The 22,657-nt window shown below is 49.9% G+C and overlaps 1 non-coding gene and 1 pseudogene across 1 annotated transcript; both read left to right on the top strand.

Moving 5' to 3' along the window:
- LOC144166936 (uncharacterized) overlaps positions 1 to 22,657 on the top strand; it is a 98,948-nt pseudogene that overhangs the window by 32,178 nt on the left and 44,113 nt on the right.
- On the top strand, positions 4,500 to 4,571 carry Trnar-ccu (transfer RNA arginine (anticodon CCU)). Its single transcript has one exon. It is a non-coding gene; the product is annotated as a tRNA-Arg (tRNA).

Here is a 22,657-nt window from a genome sequence, read left to right as displayed (position 1 = left end):
TTCTCGCATACGTCTCTTTTGTCCGCCCAGTTTTAGAATACGCGAATATTGTGTGGTTCCCGCACACTGCGAACAATATCGCAATATTGGAAAGGGTACAGCGCAAAGCCGTCCGCTTTATCTTCAATAGATACGGACGCACTGACTCCCCTACCGCTCTGCTACAGCGTGCTGGTCTAGCTACCCTCGAAAGTCGCGCAAAGCTTTTTCGGCTCAAATTTTTATATCAACTTTTGCACAGATCGTTGCGCATAAACCCTGACCATTACTTGACATTTCGTGATACTAGACCGACTAGAAGAAGGCATGCTTGGGAGCTTGTTGAATATGCATTTATTAATAATACTTTTCGCTATTCTTTCTTCCCGCGTGCAATTCGTGAATGGAATGCACTGGACGCAGTCGTAACACAGCAACCAACACTAGTAAAATATATGGAACTAATTGAACATGCTGTATTAGCCTAGAATAAGATATGATTTCCAGTAATTAAATTCTTTTTGCCATGCAATCCTGCCAGTTCCGTTTGTACCTGGAAAGCATTTGCCTAGACTTTTTTTTTCTTTTTTTTTCTGTGTTTTGAGTCCAACTTGATGCTTTGTACACCGTGTGTGTGTTTTCTTATCTTGAGATCTCCTGATGGTTGACGTACATTGGCGTCCTTTTATGTATTATGTAAGAATTTACTAATGCTATGCTTCTATTGTTTACATTATGTGCTCTCTTTGTGTAATTTTTTTTTATATAGATATTTATAGGACGTTGATGAGCGATGACATGTTGCCCACCCCTGTAATACTCCCCTTGGGGGAGTGACAGTATTCTGTAAATAAAATAAAATAAAATAAATAAATATATATGTATACATATATATATATATAGTAAGGAAATGAGGGGCTCGTTGAGGAAGTGAAGGAGAACACAGTCGCCCAGATAGCCGAATTGGTAAGGCATTCGACATGTAATCGAAAGGCGTGGGTTTGGTCCCCACTCTGGGTGCGTGTTTTTCTTTCTTTCTTTCTTCTGTATAATTAAAAAAATGTTTACCTAATTAACTGTAGTGAAAAAGAAAAAGAGCCTAACCACACCCCTATGCCTCCTTTGGCGTTGTAGACTGCTGACCTATCTTTCCATATATATATATATATATATATATATATATATATATATATATAGTATAAGTAAAGAGTCGGATACACAGCAAGAACAATAACAAACAATGTTTACTTACGTAGCGGCAATGGGACTTGCCTTCATCAGAGTAAAGTTACATGATTCATGTAACTTTACTCCATAATCATGTAACTTTACTCTGATGAAGGCAAGTCCCATTGCCGCTACGTAAGTAAACATTGTTTGTTATTGTTCTTGCTGTGTATCCGACTCTTTACTTATACTATTTCTGCGCGCTTTGTGAGTTTATCTTTCTCTAGATTTATATATATATATATATATATATATACAGAAAGAAATGCCGGCAGTCTACAACGCCAAAGAAGGCATAGGGGAGTGGTTAGACTTTTTTTTTTACCGTTATTGACGTTACATTATTATTTATTAATTACGTGAGAAAGAAAGAAAGAAAAACACGCGCCCAGAGTGGGGACCGAACCCACGCCTTTCGATTAGATCTCGAATGCCTTACCAATTCGGCTATCTGGGCGACTGTGTTCTGCTTCACTTTCTGGGGTATTTATATTTACTACAACTGTATCTGACGCTTCAGGGTGGTAGCCAGCGCCACTCAGACTACACGGGGAGAAGGGGACCTTCTTTTTCAACCCGGGGCGTGACGCGAACGTCTACAGCCTGTCATGAGCGGTTAACTGGCGGGAAACCCTCTTATGCTACCTTGGCATCAAGGCTGCCAGAACCGAGGCCATCGCTAAGCTTTCGCACGATAATAGGGTTTGGAAATGAGGGGCTCGTTAGGAAATACAGAAAGAAATGCCGGCAGTCTACAACGCCAAAGAAGGCATAGGGGAGTGGTTAGACTTTTTTTTTTTACCGTTATTGACGTTACATTATTATTTATTAATTACGTGAGAAAGAAAGAAAGAAAAACACGCACCCAGAGTGGGGACCGAACCCACGCCTTTCGATTAGATCTCGAATGCCTTACCAATTCGGCTATCTGGGCGACTGTGTTCTGCTTCACTTTCTGGGGTATTTATATTTACTACAACTGTATCTGACGCTTCAGGGTGGTAGCCAGCGCCACTCAGACAACACGGGGAGAAGGGGACCTTCTTTTTCAACCCGGGGCGTGACGCGAACGTCTACAGCCTGTCATGAGCGGTTAACTGGCGGGAAACCCTCTTATGCTACCTTGGCATCAAGGCTGCCAGAACCGAGGCCCTCGCTAAGCTTTCGCACGATAATAGGGTTTGGAAATGAGGGGCTCGTTAGGAAATACAGAAAGAAATGCCGGCAGTCTACAACGCCAAAGAAGGCATAGGGGAGTGGTTAGACTTTTTTTTTTTACCGTTATTGACGTTACATTATTATTTATTAATTACGTGAGAAAGAAAGAAAGAAAAACACGCGCCCAGAGTGGGGACCGAACCCACGCCTTTCGATTAGATCTCGAATGCCTTACCAATTCGGCTATCTGGGCGACTGTGTTCTGCTTCACTTTCAGGGGTATTTATATTTACTACAACTGTATCTGACGCTTCAGGGTGGTAGCCAGCGCCACTCAGACTACACGGGGAGAAGGGGACCTTCTTTTTCAACCCGGGGCGTGACGCGAACGTCTACAGCCTGTCATGAGCGGTTAACTGGCGGGAAACCCTCTTATGCTACCTTGGCATCAAGGCTGCCAGAACCGAGGCCCTCGCTAAGCTTTCGCACGATAATAGGGTTTGGAAATGAGGGGCTCGTTAGGAAATACAGAAAGAAATGCCGGCAGTCTACAACGCCAAAGAAGGCATAGGGGAGTGGTTAGACTTTTTTTTTTACCGTTATTGACGTTACATTATTATTTATTAATTACGTGAGAAAGAAAGAAAGAAAAACACGCGCCCAGAGTGGGGACCGAACCCACGCCTTTCGATTAGATCTCGAATGCCTTACCAATTCGGCTATCTGGGCGACTGTGTTCTGCTTCACTTTCTGGGGTATTTATATTTACTAAAACTGTATCTGACGCTTCAGGGTGGTAGCCAGCGCCACTCAGACTACACGGGGAGAAGGGGACCTTCTTTTTCAACCCGGGGCGTGACGCGAACGTCTACAGCCTGTCATGAGCGGTTAACTGGCGGGAAACCCTCTTATGCTACCTTGGCATCAAGGCTGCCAGAACCGAGGCCCTCGCTAAGCTTTCGCACGATAATAGGGTTTGGAAATGAGGGGCTCGTTAGGAAATACAGAAAGAAATGCCGGCAGTCTACAACGCCAAAGAAGGCATAGGGGAGTGGTTAGACTTTTTTTTTACCGTTATTGACGTTACATTATTATTTATTAATTACGTGAGAAAGAAAGAAAGAAAAACACGCGCCCAGAGTGGGGACCGAACCCACGCCTTTCGATTAGATCTCGAATGCCTTACCAATTCGGCTATCTGGGCGACTGTGTTCTGCTTCACTTTCTGGGGTATTTATATTTACTACAACTGTATCTGACGCTTCAGGGTGGTAGCCAGCGCCACTCAGACTACACGGGGAGAAGGGGACCTTCTTTTTCAACCCGGGGCGTGACGCGAACGTCTACAGCCTGTCATGAGCGGTTAACTGGCGGGAAACCCTCTTATGCTACCTTGGCATCAAGGCTGCCAGAACCGAGGCCCTCGCTAAGCTTTCGCACGATAATAGGGTTTGGAAATGAGGGGCTCGTTAGGAAATACAGAAAGAAATGCCGGCAGTCTACAACGCCAAAGAAGGCATAGGGGAGTGGTTAGACTTTTTTTTTTTACCGTTATTGACGTTACATTATCATTTATTAATTACGCTGGCTACCACCCTGAAGCGTCAGATACAGTTGTAGTAAATATAAATACCCCAGAAAGTGAAGCAGAACACAGTCGCCCAGATAGCCGAATTGGTAAGGCATTCGAGATCTAATCGAAAGGCGTGGGTTCGGTCCCCACTCTGGGCGCGTGTTTTTCTTTCTTTCTTTCTCACGTAATTAATAAATAATAATGTAACGTCAATAACGGTAAAAAAAAAAGTCTAACCACTCCCCTATGCCTTCTTTGGCGTTGTAGACTGCCGGCATTTCTTTCTGTATTTCCTAACGAGCCCCTCATTTCCAAACCCTATTATCGTGCGAAAGCTTAGCGAGGGCCTCGGTTCTGGCAGCCTTGATGCCAAGGTAGCATAAGAGGGTTTCCCGCCAGTTAACCGCTCATGACAGGCTGTAGACGTTCGCGTCACGCCCCGGGTTGAAAAAGAAGGTCCCCTTCTCCCCGTGTAGTCTGAGTGGCGCTGGCTACCACCCTGAAGCGTCAGATACAGTTGTAGTAAATATAAATACCCCAGAAAGTGAAGCAGAACACAGTCGCCCAGATAGCCGAATTGGTAAGGCATTCGAGACCTAATCGAAAGGCGTGGGTTCGGTCCCCACTCTGGGCGCGTGTTTTTCTTTCTTTCTTTCTCACGTAATTAATAAATAATAATGTAACATCAATAACGGTAAAAAACAAAGTCTAACCACTCCTCTATGCCTTCTTTGGCATTGTAGACTGCCGGCATTTCTTTCTGTATTTCCTAACGAGCCCCTCATTTCCAAACCCTATTATCGTGCGAAAGCTTAGCGAGGGCCTCGGTTCTGGCAGCCTTGATGCCAAGGTAGCATAAGAGGGTTTCCCGCCAGTTAACCGCTCATGACATGCTGTAGACGTTCGCGTCACGCCCCGGGTTGAAAAAGAAGGTCCCCTTCTCCCCGTGTAGTCTGAGTGGCGCTGGCTACCACCCTGAAGCGTCAGATACAGTTGTAGTAAATATAAATACCCTAGAAAGTGAAGCAGAACACAGTCGCCCAGATAGCCGAATTGGTAAGGCATTCGAGATCTAATCGAAAGGCGTGGGTTCGGTCCCCACTCTGGGCGCGTGTTTTTCTTTCTTTCTTTCTCACGTAATTAATAAATAATAATGTAACGTCAATAACGGTAAAAAAAAAAGTCTAACCACTCCCCTATGCCTTCTTTGGCGTTGTAGACTGCCGGCATTTCTTTCTGTATTTCCTAACGAGCCCCTCATTTCCAAACCCTATTATCGTGCGAAAGCTTAGCGAGGGCCTCGGTTCTGGCAGCCTTGATGCCAAGGTAGCATAAGAGGGTTTCCCGCCAGTTAACCGCTCATGACAGGCTGTAGACGTTCGCGTCACGCCCCGGGTTGAAAAAGAAGGTCCCCTTCTCCCCGTGTAGTCTGAGTGGCGCTGGCTACCACCCTGAAGCGTCAGATACAGTTGTAGTAAATATAAATACCCCAGAAAGTGAAGCAGAACACAGTCGCCCAGATAGCCGAATTGGTAAGGCATTCGAGATCTAATCGAAAGGCGTGGGTTCGGTTCCCACTCTGGGCGCGTGTTTTTCTTTCTTTCTTTCTCACGTAATTAATAAATAATAATGTAACGTCAATAACGGTAAAAAAAAAGTCTAACCACTCCCCTATGCCTTCTTTGGCGTTGTAGACTGCCAGCATTTCTTTCTGTATTTCCTAACGAGCCCCTCATTTCCAAACCCTATTATCGTGCGAAAGCTTAGCGATGGCCTCGGTTCTGGCAGCCTTGATGCCAAGGTAGCATAAGAGGGTTTCCCGCCAGTTAACCGCTCATGACAGGCTGTAGACGTTCGCGTCACGCCCCGGGTTGAAAAAGAAGGTCCCCTTCTCCCCGTGTAGTCTGAGTGGCGCTGGCTACCACCCTGAAGCGTCAGATACAGTTGTAGTAAATATAAATACCCCAGAAAGTGAAGCAGAACACAGTCGCCCAGATAGCCGAATTGGTAAGGCATTCGAGATCTAATCGAAAGGCGTGGGTTCGGTCCCCACTCTGGGCGCGTGTTTTTCTTTCTTTCTTTCTCACGTAATTAATAAATAATAATGTAACGTCAATAACGGTAAAAAAAAAAGTCTAACCACTCCCCTATGCCTTCTTTGGCGTTGTAGACTGCCGGCATTTCTTTCTGTATTTCCTAACGAGCCCCTCATTTCCAAACCCAATTATCGTGCGAAAGCTTAGCGAGGGCCTCGGTTCTGGCAGCCTTGATGCCAAGGTAGCATAAGAGGGTTTCCCGCCAGTTAACCGCTCATGACAGGCTGTAGACGTTCGCGTCACGCCCCGGGTTGAAAAAGAAGGTCCCCTTCTCCCCGTGTAGTCTGAGTGGCGCTGGCTACCACCCTGAAGCGTCAGATACAGTTGTAGTAAATATAAATACCCCTGAAAGTGAAGCAGAACACAGTCGCCCAGATAGCCGAATTGGTAAGGCATTCGAGATCTAATCGAAAGGCGTGGGTTCGGTCCCCACTCTGGGCGCGTGTTTTTCTTTCTTTCTTTCTCACGTAATTAATAAATAATAATGTAACGTCAATAACGGTAAAAAAAAAGTCTAACCACTCCCCTATGCCTTCTTTGGCGTTGTAGACTGCCGGCATTTCTTTCTGTATTTCCTAACGAGCCCCTCATTTCCAAACCCTATTATCGTGCGAAAGCTTAGCGAGGGCCTCGGTTCTGGCAGCCTTGATGCCAAGGTAGCATAAGAGGGTTTCCCGCCAGTTAACCGCTCATGACAGGCTGTAGACGTTCGCGTCACGCCCCGGGTTGAAAAAGAAGGTCCCCTTCTCGCCGTGTAGTCTGAGTGGCGCTGGCTACCACCCTGAAGCGTCAGATACAGTTGTAGTAAATATAAATACCCCAGAAAGTGAAGCAGAACACAGTCGCCCAGATAGCCGAATTGGTAAGGCATTCGAGATCTAATCGAAAGGCGTGGGTTCGGTCCCCACTCTGGGCGCGTGTTTTTCTTTCTTTCTTTCTCACGTAATTAATAAATAATAATGTAACGTCAATAACGGTAAAAAAAAAAAGTCTAACCACTCCCCTATACCTTCTTTGGCGTTGTAGACTTCCGGCATTTCTTTCTGTATTTCCTAACGAGCCCCTCATTTCCAAACCCTATATATATATATATATATATATATATATATATATATATATATTGTAACGAAGAGTATGAGCGGACCCCTCAGAGCAAGTAGAACTAACGCAGCGCTATCCGCCTATGCGGGTATGCGGTGCATCGGTGTAAGAAGACGAAGAAGCAGAAGAACGCTCGGCGTCTGGTCTCGCAGAACCCTGCTCTCGGCTCTTGCGTGTGCACGCCTCGACCGTGAATAAACCCCTCTCTAAGCGACTACCCAGGCGTCGGCTATCTCCTTTACAAGTGGTGGAGGTGCTGGGTATCGATCCAGTCCTGGAACTCCGGAGCCGCAAACTCCCCGCAGCCATGAACACCGGAGGCAGTCAGAGCGCTACGCCCTCGCCGCCGACTGTGATGTGCTCCGGTGGCATACGTGAGCGAGATCCACCGGGCTTCAACGGCGCCGATGAAAATGACGCGGAAGATTGGCTGGCATTATTCGAGCGAGTGAGCACGCATAATCAATGGAACGAAGCTATGAAACTAAGCAAAGTGAGCTTCTCTCTGCACGCCGTCGCTGAACTTTGGTACGGGAACAACGCGCATCGCTTCAAGACATGGGCTGATTTCAAGGCTGATTTTTTGTTTACTTTTGGCCGCCCAGCAGTCAGAAAGCTTCACGCAGAACAGCGCTTGCGCGAACGTGCACAGCGCGCGGGTGAAACTTTCACAAGTTATATTGAAGATGTTGTCGACCTCTGCAAACGGATAAACAGCAATATGACTGAACACGACAAAGTCAAGCGCATTCTGAAAGGCATTGACGACGACGCTTTTCAGATGTTGCTGGCTAAAAACCCGCAAACGGTTAGCGACATCATCAGTAATTGCCTGTCTCACGAGGAGCTGCGCAAAGAGCGGTCACTCACGAGGCGCAAAGTCATGCATGAGCCCTTGGCAAGCCTAGCCACTGATGCCCATGAGAATCCCGCCATGCTCCAGCACATCCAGCAATTGGTGCGAGAAGAGGTCGCTCGCCAGCTGTCTCTGCTGCCGTACACGGAACCGCCGCGTTCCCCACTTGCCGCTACTGTTCGTCACGTCATCCAAGAGCAGGTTGCCGAAGGACTCCCTTGTGTACGCCCGCATCCTCCTGTGGCCGCTCCTTTGACCTACGCCGATAACACCGCTAGACCATTTGCCGACGTCGCTGCGCCCAGGATTTTCCACGACGCCACGCCTACACCATATGCTGAGGTCGCAGCGAGGCCCAGGGTCAGCTTTCCCATGGCCGCCCCTCCCATCACCACTGTGAGGCCATCGCCGCGTTCAGGATATCAAGCTGGCAATCCCTGGCGCACGGCCGACAACCGTCCCATCTGTTTATCGTGTTGTATTCCGGGACACGTGGCCCGGTACTGCCGTCGCAACATGATACCCCCGCGAGGAATTCCCCCGAATAGTTACCGTTCGTCGCCGCCTTTCAATGTGCCGCCCACTCGTCCTCTCCTCGAGTCTGACCCGTCTGACCACCGCGACTTCAACAATCGTCGTTCCATGTACCCACGGCGACGCTTTCTGTCTCCTATGCGCCGCCGTCCTGCCTCCAGCGACGCGAAAAACTAGATGCCGCAGTTCCGGAGGCAAGAACTGCGTCGTCATCAAACAGCCGAAGACCTAACTTTTCCCCATCTAATGTAATTGATGTCGCTGTCGAATTTGTCGCTACGGTCGCACTCATCGACACTGGAGCCGCCGTTTCGGTTATAGACGCAAAATTATGCCGCCATTTAAAGAAGGTGACGACGCCACATTCGGGACTATCATTACACACCGCTACCGCAGAACACATTTATCCCTTGGGCGCATGCACCGCACGGGTCGTCATTCAGGACACTCTGTACGTACGTCATCGAGTTCATCGTTCTCTCATCGTGCTGACATCAAGTCATCTTGAGCTGGGATTTCCTGTCACGGAACAGATCTGTTATCAATTGCGGCCGTACTGAAGTTGAATTCTCTCCCTTCCTGGACCTTCCTGCTACCAGTTCCCCTTTTCAAAAACTTGTCGTTGCCGAGGATACCACCATTCCACCATCTGCTGCCGTCCTCGTGAGTTTATCCTGCAGCGCTGTCTCTGAGGGAAACGTTCTCTTTACGCCGTCCTCCCTGTTCGTTTATCGCCGGTCTATTCCGTTGCCCTTCGCCATGTTGACTGTTATGGACGGCCGCACCAGAATCGTTGTCGCTAATCCCGACTCCTGCCGCCGTTCCCTGCTGCGCGGTGAATGTCTCGGCACCATTGAGCCGACAGGATCTGCCGTCCTCGTAGATGTGTCCGACGATTTGCCGCATGTTGAGATCGACGCGCTCTCTTCTCCATGTCCAACGTCGCCGCCTCCCTCGGAAGTTTTCTGTCATGCTATCGACGCAAATCTCACTCCACAAGAACGAGACCAACTTCTGCAGTTACTACATCGATTTCAGTCGTCCTTCGATTCTGCAACGACATCCCTCGGCCGAACGTCAACTGTAACACACCACATCGACACCGGATCCCACGCACCTGTACGGCAGCGACCCTACCGCGTGTCCACCACTGAACGCCACATTATTGACGATTAGGTAGACTACATGCTGCAGCGCGGTGTTATCCGCCCATCAAACAGTCCATGGGCCTCCCCTGTTGTCCTTGTGAAGAAGAAAGATGGCTCCATCCGCTTTTGTGTTGACTACCGACGTCTAAACAAGATTACTCGCAAGGATGTCTACCCTCTGCCACGAATAGATGATGCCCTCGACTGCTTGCAGGGAGCTGAATTTTTCTCCTCCCTCGACTTACGCTCAGGTTATTGGCAAGTCCCCATGGCGGACGCAGATCGACCTAAAACGGCGTTCGTTACTCCCGACGGCTTGTACGAATTTAACGTCATGCCGTTCGGTCTATGTAACGCCCCCGCGACATTCGAAAGAATGATGGACAACATTCTTCGTGGCCTGAAGTGGAAGACTTGTTTGTGCTACCTTGACGACGTCGTGGTATTTTCTCGGGATTTCTCGACGCATCTCGTTCGCCTAGACCAAATACTGACGTGCATGTCGGCAGCAGGACTCCAACTGAATTTAAAAAAATGTCACTTTGGTGCTCGGCAGCTGATGATCCTCGGCCACATCGTTAGCAAGGATGGAATCCTTCCCGATCCAGCTAAGCTCCGTGCGGTGGCGGAATTCGCGAAACCTACCACGCAGAAGGCTCTTCGCAGCTTCCTCGGCCTGTGCTCTTATTTCCGCCGCTTCATACGCAACTTTGCATCCATCAGCGCTCCGCTAACTCAGCTCCTCGGTGGCGACAATGGCCTCTCAGCGTGGTCACCGGCTTGCGACGACGCGTTTGCCACACTACGCCGTCTGTTGACATCTCCGCCCATCTCGAGGCATTTCGACCCCACGGCCCCGACGGAAATCCACACTGACGCCAGCGGCATCGGGTTGGGAGCAGTCCTAGCCCAGAGGAAGCGCGGATTTGATGAATGCCTAGTCGCCTACGCCAGTCGCACCCTCACAAAAGCAGAGACAAACTATTCAGTCACTGAGAAAGAATGTCTAGCCATCGTTTTGGGTCCTTTCAAAGTTCAGACCCTACCTATATGGCCGCCCCTTCGACGTTGTAACCGATCACCACGCGCTTTGCTGGTTGTCCTCGCTAAAAGATCCAGCAGGTCGTCTTACGCGGTGGGCTCTCCGTCTGCAGGACTACAATATTCGTGTTGTATATCGCTCAGGACGCAAGCACAACGACGCTGATGCCCTTTCGCGTTCTCCTTTGACATCTGATGCTGACAGCGTTTCCAGCGCAAGCTGCTATGTAGCTCCCCTTGACGCTGACTCCATGCCAACCGAGCAACGCAAAGACCCGTGGATCGCTGCCCTTTACGACCATCTGTCCAGTGCCACCCCAACTGCAGCGTCTCGGGCACTTAGGCGCCAAGCATCTCACTTTGCCATTCATAACAACGTGTTGTATCGACGCAACTATCACTCCGACGGGCGCAAGTGGCTTCTCGTCATCCCCCGCCACTTGCGCTCAGAAATATGTGGTTCCTTTCACAGTGAGCCTCATCGTACCCACGCCAGTGTCCTGAAGACCTACCGACGTCTTCGGCTCCGCTACTACTGGCGGGGCATGTACAGCTTTGTGCACCAGTACGTTCGCTCTTGCACACACTGTCAGCGCCGTAAATCCCCGCCTCACCGTTCGTCCGGCCCCATGCAACCGTTACCTTGTCCAATGAGACCATTCGACCGCATCGGAATTGATCTGTATGGCCCTCTCCCTTGCACCGTGGCTGGCAACCGCTGGGTCATCGTAGCTGTTGACCATCTTACCCGGTACGCCAAGACTGGTGGAGCGTGCGGGTTCGTCATCCCCATCCTGGTCCCAGCATCGCATCGTATTGGTATGGACGTTGCCGCCAGGGATATCGAAGCCGCGCCGGGCAGCCCCAGCCCAGCAGAGACCACCACACGACGATGTCCCCCGCCTCGTGTCCCCAGCCCGAAAGACCCAAGTGACGACAAGCCGAGATGAGCCGTGCCCATACAAGCCGAAGATGGATTCCCCCACCCTTCCGTCCGACGTGGCCTTAGGACCTTTGGCGCTTCGTCGCGGCTGAAGCCATTGCCGTTGCTGGGCCAGGCATCAATCAACACCATCATCGTCATTTGTGGCGGCAAGCCATTCGTCTGCACTTCTCATCGCACACTCATCCGCATTCATTCGCCAACGGGGGTCGGCGTCGACCGGGACGGTCGTCTTCGACCGGCGGGGTGATGTCACGGGACGTGGCGGACAATACCCGTGGAGCCATGGCCCACCACCAAGAATGATGACGAAGAGCTGTGAGCGCCGCGCTGCCGTTTTGGCATTATGTAAATACATCGCTTCATCGCTACATGGTCCGTGTCACCTGCCGCCACGTAACATTATATATATATATATATATGTAGATATGTATATATATATATATGTAGATATGTATATATATATATATATTGTAGTGCGAAAGACGAGCAAGTGGCGCGCAGCCACCATGCGAGCACTAACGAACAACTGATTTGCTACGCGGCCACAACAGTCAGCATTGTCCTTGTGATTGGCGTATGCCCGCTCAAGGGGATTGACCACCTGGTTTGTACAGACGACGACGAGGCAACAAGGTCTGCCACCACAGCGGCATCGTCATCGGCATGAAGCTCGTGAAGTGCTCGAGACATTCTGCCGGCTGGGCCACCGATCCGTTTGCCACTTCTGAGTGCCCCTCCTTCCTTCCGCTGTCAAAGCAATAAACCCGCCTTACATTTTGGTGGAGTGTGCGGATTCCGTCCTCGTCCTGCTCCTCAGCTTCACCCTGCAAGTGGCGCACAAGCCTGGAGCTGCGGAGTCGCACCCTGCCCTCTACCGCTGAGTCAGCCATGACTACTAACGCCCGAAACACGACGTCGCCTTCGCAGTCGGCTGTCATCTGCTCCGGGGTGATCCGTGAGCGTGAGCCGGCGATGTTCACTGGCGCAGACGACCAGGACGTCGAAGAATGGCTCTCGTCTTATGAGAGGGTAAGCGCGCACAATAAGTGGGACAATGTCATGAAGCTGAATAACGTCAGTTTCTCCTTGAGGGGACTTGCCGAAAAATGGTTTCTCAACCACCCATCTGATCGCGAAACCTGGGACGCATTCAAAACGAACTTTTCGGCGGTATTTGACCGGCCAGCGGTTCGCAAGCTCCGCGCGGAGCAGCTTTTGAGAGAGCGAGCTCAAGGGGCCGGCGAGAACTTTACCAGCTATATCGAGGATGTGGTCGACCTTTGCAGGCGCGTGGACCCTTCCATGCCTGAGCAAGACACCATCAAGCATATACTCAAGGGAATAGATGAGGACGCGTTCCAGATGCTGCTGGCGAAAAACCCTCAGAGCGTCCGAGACGTCATCAGCTTGTTGCAAAGTTATGACGAGTTGCGCAGGCAGCGTCGCCTCACTCGTCGCCGCCCTTTGGAGCGTGAGGAGCCGCTCTGTGAGCTGGAAGTTGGTGGAAATCCGTCGCTACTGAACCGCATCAAGGAGCTTGTTCGTGAAGAAGTGGCGCGGCAGATCTCTCTCCTGCCTTGTACATCCCTGCCATCGTCTCCGGTACCAGATCCTTGCTTGTCGTCGCCCCTTCGTCGAATTATTAGGGAAGAAGTCGCTGAAGCTCTACCGACCACGCCAGCTGCTCCGCAACCGTTGCCTGTAGCGGCGCCGCTATACGCTGAAGTTGCGACACGGCAAGGTCCGCCTACCGCTTACGTGCCTTTACGCCGCCCGCAGCCACCGCCTTACCTTCCTCCGGCTTTGTCGACACCTCCGGCTCCGCTCCACAGCAACCCATGGCGCACGCCCGATAACCGGCCGATATGCTATTTCTGTGGGGTTCCTGGTCACGTAGCGCGTTATTGCCGACGTCGAGTTACGCCGCCCGGAGACGCTTACCGGAGACCAGTTTTTGCTGCTGACGTGTACACTTCGCCGCGTTCGTCCAACAATGCCCCTGCCGAGCCGCCCTATCGCTTGCCCCCTCGCGAAGCTCCCGATGCCCGTCGGTCGTTCTCCCCACGTCGTCGTTCCATTTCGCCGCTGCGCCGTCGTCCGAATGCCCAGGAGGAAAACTAATCGCCGCAGTTCCGGAGGCAAGAACTGCGGCGCCGTCGAAATACCGAAGCCCTGGCCTGTCTGTTACGAATGCGATTGAAGTCGTTATTGATGGAATCACTACATACGCCCTTGTGGACACGGGAGCAGCCATCTCCGTTATAGCCGCCAAACTTTGCCGCAAATTACGAAAAGTGACGACCCCAATATCCGGTTTCCGTCTCCGCACAGCTACGGCGCATAACGTCGAGCCTTCAGCCGTTTGCACAAGCCGTGTCTTTGTACAAAACGCGATGTATGTAGTCGAGTTCGTCGTTCTTTCCTCATGTTCCCATGACATCATCCTGGGGTGGGACTTCCTGTCGCGTCACCACGCTGTTATTGACTGTGCCCGCGCCGAGGTCGCCTTATTTCCGATGTGTGGTACTGAAATTAACAAGGTAACCACTACTTTTAAGCTGTGCGCCGCCGAAGACTCCACAATCCCTCCAGCCTCTGCCGTTATCTTACCAGTAATCTGTGGTATGGTGCCTGCCGCAACTGTTGTGTTTACCCCCTCTAATCTGTTCATGCGCCGACAGGGCGCCCCTCTCCCCTACGCCATTCTTGAAATCGAAAATGGCGCTAGCATGATCTCCATCTGCAATACCTCCTCTTCACCCTTAACCGTGCATCGTGGCGAGTCCCTTGGACACGTCGAAGCTATTGACACTCGCCTCATAAACGACTTCCCGGATGCGTCGCACGTTCTGTCGCTCAGCTCGCTAAGCCCGCCTCTTCCCCGTGCATCTGATTCGGCCGCTTTCGTTCCCTCCGTAGACGGCAACCTCGACCCTGTCCAGCGCAACCAGCTGCTCACTCTTCTTCACCGTTTCCGATCCACCTTCGACTGCCAGCGCACTTCCCTGGGCCGCACGCAGACAGTCACACATCGCATCGACACTGGCTCTCATCCACCTTTGAGGCAGCGACCATACCGCGTATCAGCCAAAGAACGTTCCGTGATCGAAACGCACGTTGATGAAATGCTTCAGCGTGGTGTCATTAGGCCGTCTAACAGCCCGTGGGCTTCACCGGTCGTTCTTGTGGGCAAGAAAGATGGGTCTGTTCGTTTTTGTGTCGATTATCGACGACTGAACAAGATCACCCGGAAAGATGTTTACCCGTTGCCACGCATCGACGACGCATTAGATTATCTGCAAGGCGCCGAGTTCTTCTCTTCCTTAGACCTCCGCTCGGGTTACTGGCAGGTGCCGATGGCAGAGGAAGACCGGCCTAAGACCACGTTCGTTACTCCCGACGGGTTATACGAATTCAACGTGATGCCGTTCGGGTTATGTAATGCGCCTGCCACTTTTGAGCGCATGATGGACGACATTCTGCGTGGCCTCAAGTGGAAAACCTGTTTATGCTACTTAGAGGACATCGTTGTATTTGCGCCTGATTTTGACACCCATCTCAGTCGCCTGGAACAAGTCCTGCAGTGCCTTACCGACGCTGGGCTGCAGCTGAATGTTAAAAAGTGTCATTTTGCTGCCCGCAAACTGACAATTTTGGGCCATGTTGTTTCAAAGGACGGCGTTCTTCCCGACCCTGCTAAACTCCAAGCTGTTGCCGACTTCCCGAAACCGACTACCGTGAAGGCCCTGCGCAGTTTCGTCGGACTCTGTTCCTACTTCCGACGCTTCGTGCCCAACTTTGCGTCCGTCGTTGCGCCTCTGACGAAGTTGCTCAGCGGAAGTCACGACTTGTTGACCTGGTCCCCTGCTTGCGATGAAGCCTTTGTAACCCTACGCCGCTTACTTACGTCACCTCCCATTTTGCGTCATTTTGACCCTTCCGCGCCCACCGAGCTGCATACCAACGCAAGCGGTTTAGGTCTGGGAGCAGTGCTTGCCCAAAGGAAGGCGGGATTCGACGAGTACGTCGTCGCATACGCGAGCCGCACTCTCACAAAGGCGGAATCTAATTACTCTGTCACAGAGAAAGAGTGTTTGGCCATCGTGTGGGCTATTTCAAAGTTCAGACCTTACCTCTACGGTCGAACTTTTGATGTGGTCACAGACCACCATGCCCTTTGTTGGCTATCGTCGCTGAAGGATCCCTCCGGTCGCCTGGCACGCTGGTCTCTTTGCCTTCAGGAGTATGACATCAGAGTGATATATCGGTCTGGACGCAAGCACAGCGACGCAGATGCTTTATCTCGTTCACCTTTATCCATTACTGCGCCCGAGATTACAGCCATTGATTGCACACAGGCATCTGAACCACTTGAGGACATGGCAGGGCAGCAACGCAAGGACCCTTGGGTATCTTCCATTTTTGACATGATTTCGAACCCTACGGAACGTAGTGCCTCGCGGGCACTGCGACGTCAGGCCGTGCATTTTTCCATTCGTGACGGGCTTCTGTATCGCAGGAATTACCTTCCCGAAGGCCGCAAGTGGTTGTTGGTGATCCCTCGTCACCTGCGCTCTACAATATGTGCTAATTTTCACACGAATGCGCAATTCGCCCACGCAGGAGTCTTTAAGACGTACCAGCGGTTGCGGCTGCGCTACTTTTGGCGAGGAATGTATTCCTTTGTAACAAAGTTCATCAAATCATGCCGAGAATGCCAACGTCGCAAGTCTCCGCCGCAGTCACCAACCGCACCGTTACAGCCTTTGCCCTGCCCCGCGCGCCCTTTCGACCGGGTAGGGATAGACTTATACGGCCCTCTACCCCTGACTGCTGCCGGCAACCGTTGGGTTATTGTCGCCGTCGATTACCTTACGCGATACGCTGAGACTGCCGCGCTACCGGCTGCCACAGCGCGCGAAGTTGCAACCTTCATTTTGCACCATTTCATCCTGCGTCATGGCGCACCACGGGAACTTCTCAGTGACCGGGGCCGTGTCTTTTTGTCAGAAGTGGTCGAGGCTCTTCTCAAAGAATGCAACGTCACCCACCGCAGCACTACAGCCTACCATCCCCAGACTAATGGGTTGACGGAGAGATTTAACCGCACCCTTGGTGATATGCTCGCCAAGTGTGTGTCTGCTGACCACTCCGATTGGGATGCGATTCTCCCCTTCGTGACTTACGCGTATAACACCGCGACGCAGACTACTACAGGGTTCTCGCCCTACTTCCTCCTCTATGGCCGTGAAGCATCCTGCCCTCTCGACACGATTCTACCCTACCGACCCGGCGCTTCCGAATACACGCCTGTTTCTCAACTCTGCAGCCACGCTGAGGAGTGTCGTCAGCTTGCTCGCAGTTTTACCTCCGAAGACCAATTCCACCAAAAACATCGGCGTGACGGTGACAACCCACAAGTGACTTTCTCTCCCGGCTCTCTCGTATGGCTTTGGGTACCCTCCACTACACCTGGACTTTCTAGCAAGCTCCTTTCCAAGTTCCATGGACCGTACCGCGTACTCGAACGAACCTCCTCCGTTAATTACGTTGTGGAGCCGCTCACCCCGTCGCCTGACCTGCGCTGCCGCGGACGCGAAACGGTACACGTGCATCGCCTCAAGCCGTACTACGACCCTTCCGTCGTGACGTGCCCTTAGGTCGCCAGGGTGGCTCCCTTCGTCGTGGGGGTAATTGTAGTGCGAAAGACGAGCAAGTGGCGCGCAGCCACCATGCGAGCACTAACGAACAACTGATTTCCTACGCGGCCACAACAGTCAGCATTGTCCTTGTGATTGGCGTATGCCCGCTCAAGGGGATTGACCACCTGGTTTGTACAGACGACGACGAGGCAACAAGGTCTGCCACCACAGCGGCATCGTCATCGGCATGAAGCTCGTGAAGTGCTCGAGACATTCTGCCGGCTGGGCCACCGATCCGTTTGCCACTTCTGAGTGCCCCTCCTTCCTTCCGCTGTCAAGGCAATAAACCCGCCTTACAATATATATATATATATATATATATATAAGGTTAGTTGATACAGAGACAAACGAGAAAGACGCAGAAAATAGAAATAAGTTTACTGACGTTTCAGGGAGAGGACTCCCTTTCTTCAGAGTCGGAAGAAAGGGAGTCCTCATTGAAAATAACACAGAAACAAGAGTTGGCAGTCAAGAAAACCTCGGAAAGCAAAGGGGAGGGTGCCGTAGGTCATTGAAACAGATAAAGCATTTGGAAAGAAAGAAAGAAAGTGGAGAAAAAATTCCCAGAAAAGATTCCCACCAGATGGGATCCGAACCCACCAAGTGGAGGGGAATATCTCTCCGCCGGTAGCGTAGTGCTTATCGCACCATACCGGTATTCTGGAGGTCGTCGGTTCGGATCCCAGCCGGCGGACATTTTTTCACCACCCTATTTCTGACTCAAAAAAAATTTCATCTGTTTCTATGACCTACCGCATTCCCCCCTTTGCTTTATTCATTATTCTGTTTTAATTCGTCGAGCCCCTCATTTCTCATTTCTAATTCGCAACATGCATAGGGAGGGACTTTGTTCTCGCAGTCTTGGTGCACATGGTAGTTTAAGAGGGTTCAACGCTGGTTAACCACTCAAGAGATGTCGTAGATACTCGAGTCACGGCGCGGGGGTTAAAAAGAAGGTACCCTCCACCACGAGTGGTCCGAGTGGCGCTGGCCAAGTGCAGGAAACAAAAAAATACCTTAACATAAATACCCGAGACAGTGGTGGGGAAACAGCCCGGCCAGTAGCGTAGTGGTCATCGCAGCAGACCGGTGTTCTGGAGGTTGTGGGTTCGGATTTCCCCTCGCGGGCATTGTTTCACCACTTTCTGACTCAAAAAATACATCTGTTTCTATGAGTTACCGCATTCCACTCTTTTCTTTCCGAGGTTTTCTTGACTGCCAACCCTTATTCTGTCTTAATTCACCGAGCCCCTCATTTCCAATTAGCCAAATAGCACTGGCAATGACGACTGCAAACTTGATATGTGTCCTTACCGAGTCCCTCGTCCCGTATCTTTCTGTTCGGCTGTATATATAGACAGAAAAAAGGTTGGTAGTGAAGAAAACCTTGGAAAGTAAAGGGGGGAATTATTTATTTATTTGTAGATATCGCGATCTCATAAAGAGACCTTAACAGAATGGGTTACGTCTTTGTAACGAGTACATAACCTGACACAGCATTATGCAGAAACATAGTCGATGGCAGGTAATAGCAAAAAAGACAACAACAACAATTAAAGCAAGTGCGACTCGAGTAAGGATAATGAACTTAGTGAAACATCATTCGCAGGTCATTCCAAAATACAATGGTATGTGTGAAAAAAGATTGTAAAACAGTTATTTCGCAGAACAAGTAGTGTAATCATGAGGGAGTGCCGTTTTGTGGTAGCATAACCTGAAGAATGGGATAAAATGTGCGACGTATTTACACGGTAGTGTCCTTTGACTAACTGAAAAAGAAATGTTAAGCGACAGATGCGATTTCTCTCAGAAACTGATCGGAAACTTCTGTTTAGGAGTTCAGTAATACAGGAGCGACCATATGAGTTTATTATAAATCGAAGTGCTTTCTTTTGTATTCTTTGTCACATTTTTTCTATATTATTCCTAACGAAAGGGTTCCAAATGACGACTGCGTACTCCATTATCGGGCGAATTATTGAATTTTAGGCAAGAAGGCGTAGATCGGGTGTGGCGGACTTTACGAACGGTTTAAGAAAAAGCGTTTTCCAAGATATTTTGCGGTTACAACATCAATATGCTTCGTCCAAGAGAGCTCATTTGAAATCCAAACACCGAGATATTTGTACTCCTGTACTTCTGAAAGTAAAACGTTATTTCCTGTGTAACAAAACCAAACCAGTCGCTTTTTATGCGTTATTCTCATCAATGCCGTTTTTCAACGTTTATTGACATTTGCCACTTATCGCACCAAGAAATTACTGTCGCAAAGTTTTCGTTTCGCCTGGTCTGATCTTCAACGGGACTAATTTTCTCATATAATACGCAATCATCAACGTATAGCTTTACCGGAACTGCCAGGTCTATGACAATGTCATTTATACAGAGCTAAAATAAGAGCGGACCTAGGACCGATCCCTGTGGGACACCGGAATAATCTGTTACTTTGCCTGAGCCGACTTCATTCAGAACAACAAATTGGTTACGGTTCGACAAGTGGGCTTTGTTCCATGTTAGTATTTTTTTATTTCTGAATATACAGCCTAATTTGTGCAGTAATTTAGTATGCGAGACTTTGTCAAATGCTTTACGGAAATCCATAAATATAACATCGGTTTGTTTACCTTCCTTTATTGCCTGTTAAAAATCATGAACATGTTCAACTAATTGTGTCGTAGTATATACCCGCGGCGAAAACTATGTTGTGCATTCGTCAAGACATTATGTTCGTCGAGAAATTTAATCAGGTGTTTATGAATATACGTGCCAGTAATTTGCACGTTGTTGATGTCAGGGAAATAGGGCGGCAGTTAGAAATGCATGCTTTGTCACCGTTTTTATGCACGGGTTTAATTTTAGCGGTTTTCCAGTCTTCCGGTAGAACGCCTTCATTCAGAGATCTCGTATACAGGATGCATAAATATTTTGCGCACCACTCAGCCTATTGCTTAAAGAAGGCATAGGAAATACCATCAGGCCCCGTGGATTCTGTAACATCAAGTTGCAGTAACAATTTAAACACACCATGCTAAGAAATGAAATATCAGGGAAAGGGGGAGATCCAGACTAAAATGCGGGAGTCGGGCATTGTCCTTCGTAAACACTGCTTGGAAATGACTGTTAAAAGCAAAGCAAGCTATGGTTTGTCATTCACAAGCTTTCCATCGATTAAAAAGGAACCAGAAAAGTTGCTGCGGGGCTAATAGCTCTGCAGAACTTTTCTGGGGAGGATTTAATAAAAGATGGAAGCTGAGTGCTAAAGTACTTTTCTTTGTCTTGCGTAACTTGCTGTTATATTTTAGAGGTATTTGTTCAATAGTTGATATTAATTCATTACCGCCTTTCTTACTCGACTTTTTCTTCGGTGTCTTCAAATTTCGTTTTAGGTCCAATGCATCCCGAGTAACCCGGGGGTAGTGTTTCCTGGTTTTTTTTCCTATCATAGGCACAAATCGCTGAATACGCTCACGAACAATGCCTTTAAAGATATGCCATAATGCGTCGACACTGCAAGTGTTATCTTTAAAATTGTCGTAGTGTAAATCCAACATATCAATGATGCATTCGTGATCGACACGGGAAAAATTGGGAAAATAATAAATCTCATTCTCCCCAGTTATCGTGACGGCAGGTAAAGTTAGGGCAACTGCTTTATGATCAGAGATACCTGGCACCACTTCACATAAAACCGGCTATTTTATATTGCCGCTCACAAAAAACAGGTCAAGAACAGACTGTGAATCATTTTGTATTCTAGTAGGGTCGCTCACAATCTGCAATAGATCAAAGCTAAACGCAATTTCAAGGATTGCATTTTCCACAACATTGTCTGGGCGGAATGACAGCGCGGCCCAATTTATGTTTGGCAAGTTGAAATCCCCTGTGAGAATACGTTTATCGTCCTGTTTTACGTTGCAACTTAGGTAATCTTTTAAATATTGTTACGTGGCGGCAGGACACAGGAAATGAACAATGGAAGATGCGAGTGATGTATTTACACTATTTACACGATGTCAGCCATGAGGGAGCCCGCCCAGCTCGGTCTTCTTCTTCTTCAGAGGTTGGGCCGTTAGCTCTCGTGGTCTTCTTCCCGTGACACATCCCCGTCGTCGAAAGCGACCGTCCCGGTCGAGGCCTTAGTAAATGTACAGATGCGGTGACGATGCGCTATGAGAGGAAAAAGGGAGCCCTCGCCGCCACGGATGAGGTTGATTCGTCGTGGTGAGCACTGGCCCCAAAAGAGCAATGTCCGCCGACGCAGTAGACCGACGTCCAAAGGCCCCGGAAGCGCGCCGGAGTTCAGGGCGGGGGAACGGTGTCGTCTTCTGTTCAGGTCGCGGCTGGTCACGTCGTTTGGTCTCGGCAAGTCACAGGCTGGGGACACGGGGCTAGGGAATGGTGCGTCCGCGGCTCACCGGGGCTGGGGCGGGCCGACGCGATCCAAGAGCCTTCGAGCGATGTTCAGCAGCAGAGGCGAAGTGGAGCTGGGACCAGGATGGGGATGACATCCGCAACCTCCGAATGATTCCAAGGATCGTTGCTGTACCTCTGGTGACATCGCAAAAATGATAGCGTCGGACCTTCCTTCGTCGCAAGCTCGCGAGTTACATCGCCTGCTTTCATCGTACAGAGACATTTTTGATTTGGACGATCGCCCTTTGGGACAGACATCGACGATAACCCACCGCATCAACACCGCGGATGCGACCCCCATTCATCGGCGACCATATCGGGTCTCTCACGGCGAACGCAAAATCATTCAAGATGAAGTCGATAAGATGTTGAAAAAGAATGTAATTGAGCCATCTTCCAGTCCATGGGCGTCACCAGTCGTCTTGGTGAAAAAGAAGGATGGGTCCTGGCGCTCCTGCATTGATTACCGGCACTTGAACAAAGTCACCAAAAAGGACGTTTATCCGCTTCCTCGGATTGATGACGCCCTTGATTGCCTCCATGGTGCATCGTACTTTTCTTCAATTGACCTTCGGTCTGGGTATTGGCAAATTGCTGTTGATGCCCAGGACCGCGAAAAGACCGCCTTTGTGACGCCCGACGGGTTGTACCAATTCAAGGTAATGCCCTTTGGTCTGTGCAACGCGCCGGCTACCTTCGAAAGAATGATCGACTTCCTCTTACGTGGCTTCAAGTGGTTGACCTGCATCTGCTACTTGGACGACGTCATCGTTTTTTCCCCAACATTTGAAACTCATCTCCATCGTCTTTCAGACATCCTAGAGGTTTTCCGTCGCGCCGGTCTCCAGCTCAATTCATCAAAATGCCGTTTCGGTGGCCGGCA

The sequence above is a fragment of the Haemaphysalis longicornis genome, unplaced genomic scaffold (genome assembly GCF_048455015.1).
Source record: "Haemaphysalis longicornis isolate Haplotype H1 unplaced genomic scaffold, Haemaphysalis longicornis Haplotype H1 scaffold_2, whole genome shotgun sequence".
NCBI classification, from domain to species: Eukaryota; Metazoa; Arthropoda; class Arachnida; order Ixodida; family Ixodidae; genus Haemaphysalis; species Haemaphysalis longicornis.
This window is presented reverse-complemented; position numbering and strand designations above follow the sequence as displayed.